The following is a 3,273-nucleotide window of genomic DNA, read 5'->3' on the forward strand; positions in this document are numbered from 1 at the left end:
TGCAGGAAACGGTGTTTATCACTGTATTTCCTCCATCTGATCTGGACTGAAACCAGCTTGGACAGCTAAAGCAGTCAAAGCCAGCCGACCACTTTGGTGGAGCCTTTTGAGAGAGAGAAAAAAAAAAAAGAAAAGTAATCGAGAAAACAAAGATCAGACCTGTTTAGACTTTTGGAGGAGGGGGTTTCACACCTTTCCATCTTTTTTTGCTGTAGCTTGCAGTCCTGGAGCACTGAGCTGGCCAAGCAAGACCCAGGAACCAAGTTGCTGGCGGGGACACAAGAGAGGCAGACTGGGCTGCAGGCTTCTTGTCACTCTGATTTTCAAGCTAGAAAGGAAGGGGGCAAAGATGCTGCCCTGAGCCGGGGCAAAGCCCGACATGCTCCGAGCCGTCACTTGCCTAGCGCGTGCCCAAGTGGCCTCGGGCCCTTGCCATGCCGCCTCTGAGGAGCCTTCAGGTCTGAGTTCAGAGCAAAGAGCCTCAGCAAGGGAAGCATCTCTGCGCTGTCTACATTTACTTCCTACAAACTTCATAATAATAAAGTGATACTCTATACCGTATCCCTTTTTCCATTTCACCCTTCACTGGATCATTTTATGCATCTATTCCCATTGCTAATTCAAACTAATTAAAGTATAAAATAGAATAATTTGTGCAATTTCAGAGCTCCCCTCTCCGTATTGTGAGTTATGTTTCTTTTTTTGTTAGCGCCCAGCACGAACAATTCCCCTCCTCACCGGCTGAGTAGCCGCCAAACTCATTTGCTGAGGCGGCTTTCACTGACACAGCAGCACAGGAGGAGAAAGAAAAGCAGCTCTGGGAGGGAGAGAAGAGGAAGCTGAGGCCTGCCTTTAAATTTCATAGCTGAGCACTTTCTGAAATGGGCAGGCTGAAATTTCAGATTTCTCCTTTAAGTAATTATCCAGCTTGGGAATACAATTTCCTGGGCTCTTATTCTTATTACAGAGTACAGCAGAGATAGACCTGCCTGCCAGTTTGAATAGCAGCTCTCTTCTGAACCCTATGGTCAAGAGATACAAAAATGCCTAGTAGGGTTAGGTGCTTCTGTTTCTGGGTATCCAACCCGAAATGCCCATTTTTCAGTGGGGAAAGGGGCATTCTTGCACACTTTCTGGAAAACAGGCTCCAGGAACCACCCCAAGTTCTGCTTTTTTCTGCTTGGCAGAAGGAAATTTGGTGGCCAAGTCCTGACCCTACTGAAGTAAAAGGGAGTATTGCCCATGAGCTCAATGGGTCAGTATTTCACCCTGGGTGGGCAAAACTGGAAACAAAGACATTGGAGCTGTGCATACACAATGATTCCCACCGCACGTCTTGGCACTAAGAGTGCCAGCCCTTTGCAGGGTCCCTGGCCAGTCCAGCAGCTTCAAGCAGACCATGGAAACACCAACCTCGTGGGGAAATTTAGCTCATCAAAACTGGCCTGGCTGGTTCCAGGGAAGGGGAGGCAGGCTGGCCTGGGGCTGCAGGCTCTTCGTGTGATACTAGCCTTTTACCTCTGCAGACCCTAGCATAAATCTCAGCTCAGGTCCTGCATGAGAACAAACTGGGTGGTCTTCGCCTGGTCCTACTGATCCTTGCCGCAAGGGATGGCAAGGCTGGAAAGCCAAGGGAGGGCTGAGTGGGAGGAGAGGTCAAGGATTCCCGTGCCATCTCCTTTGTGTGCAGAGGTCACCCCCAACACCTAAATAATCTCTCCCTGCTGCATCAATCTGTGTAGCCATCAAATGTCAGGAGGACCACGGGCGCCTGGTACAGAGGGATAAGATAAGCATGCAGAGACCGCAAGCTACCTAAGGCCACGGCACATCGCTGACAGAGCTGGGGACAGAACCCAGGTGTCCTGTGGCCCCATGGCCCTCAGGTTCAGCCACCGGGCTCGGCTAGACAAGCAGAGCACAGACACGTGTCCCCTAACCCCCTGGGGAGGGAAGAGGCTGGGAACACATTGCCATGCTGATAGAAAGGCAAGGTCCATTATAGGGTTTTAAAAGCATTCAAATTAAATGGCAAGAAACAGACTGGTGCCTCAGCGGGGTTCCCTCTGCTGCCCCTCTTTACCTCTGTTAGCAACTTCAATGGACAAACAAGTATTTGCACCCACAGTTTGCTTTTAAAAACAAACCCTGGAGCCCCAGAGCTGTGCTTGTCAGTCAGTCCTGGGTTCGGCACCTGTGAAGTTGCACGTACTCGCTGAAACCAAGGTACATGGCAAATTCAATAGTTACTAAGCCAGAGATGATAGGAGACCCGCCATCTGCAATCAAAAGCGGCTCGATTAATAAAGCTGCAACAGCAGTTTGAATTAAAGTGGATAACTTTGGATTAGGTTCACTTGTTCTCATTCTACCAGACAGAGATTGGCCAAAGCAGTGCTGGCAGGTAGGCCGAGTCGTCAGCACAATCTGGGCTGCTGCTTGGGGACCCCAGATCGACAGCAGCTTTAAACCTTTCCCCAATGGCTAAGAACTGGCCATTTGGTCCCTTTGCCAACTTCTTCGGCAGGGAAACGTTGGAAATATTCCAGGATTGCGGCTGCCTGTCTGAAAACTAAACAGTCGGTCTGGAGGGTGGGAGAAGTTGGAGAGCGAAGTAATTGCTGAGGCAAGTACATGAGAATCCTACAGGGCCGGCTGGCAAGGGAAAAGTAAAGTAACAGAGACAGACAGAGAAAGGGAAAAAATAGTCAAATCTTGAGAACAAACCTAGGGAATGCTACAAAAAGGAGAAAAGACGTGTGAGCAGAGACTAAAACATGCCACGTTCAGATGAACAACCTCCCTTGGCGGTCTCCTGCCAAATGCTGGGGCTGGGGAGGGGCAGTTTTACCCCTCTCTCTTCTGGAAGTTCATCATTTAAGGACCCGATACCACAAGAGACTCATGCACTGGACTGGGCCCCATTCAACCCAATGCAAATCCTTCTCCGCGCTGCAAATCTTTGCAGGAACGAGGCCTTTGAATGCCCAGAAATCGACCCCGACAAGGAAAAATAAGAACCACTGGTGGCCAGTGCTTTGCATACGTGACAAATTGGCTGCTAGCAGGGGAGAAAAATGAGACACTGTGCTATCCCACCTGGCTGGAGTTTTTTTTTTTTTTTTTTTAAGATCAATTAATGTTAATTAACACATCCTGCTTGTCAGGTAGCTTTTCTTAATGACCTCAAACTCCTCTTCAGCCAGATTTCTTAATGATCTCTAATTGACTACAGGAAAAAAAAAAAAAAAAAAAAAAAAAAAAACCCCGGGC

At 48.7% G+C, this 3,273-nt stretch overlaps 1 protein-coding gene across 2 annotated transcripts in view; it reads right to left on the reverse strand.

Moving 5' to 3' along the window:
• PLXNA2 (plexin A2) overlaps positions 1 to 3,273 on the reverse strand; it is a 361,775-nt gene that overhangs the window by 155,108 nt on the left and 203,394 nt on the right. The window lies entirely within an intron of this gene.

The sequence above is a fragment of the Gavialis gangeticus genome, unplaced genomic scaffold, assembly GCF_001723915.1.
Source record: "Gavialis gangeticus isolate Ggan-Ray unplaced genomic scaffold, GavGan_comp1, whole genome shotgun sequence".
Taxonomy (NCBI): domain Eukaryota; kingdom Metazoa; phylum Chordata; order Crocodylia; family Gavialidae; genus Gavialis; species Gavialis gangeticus.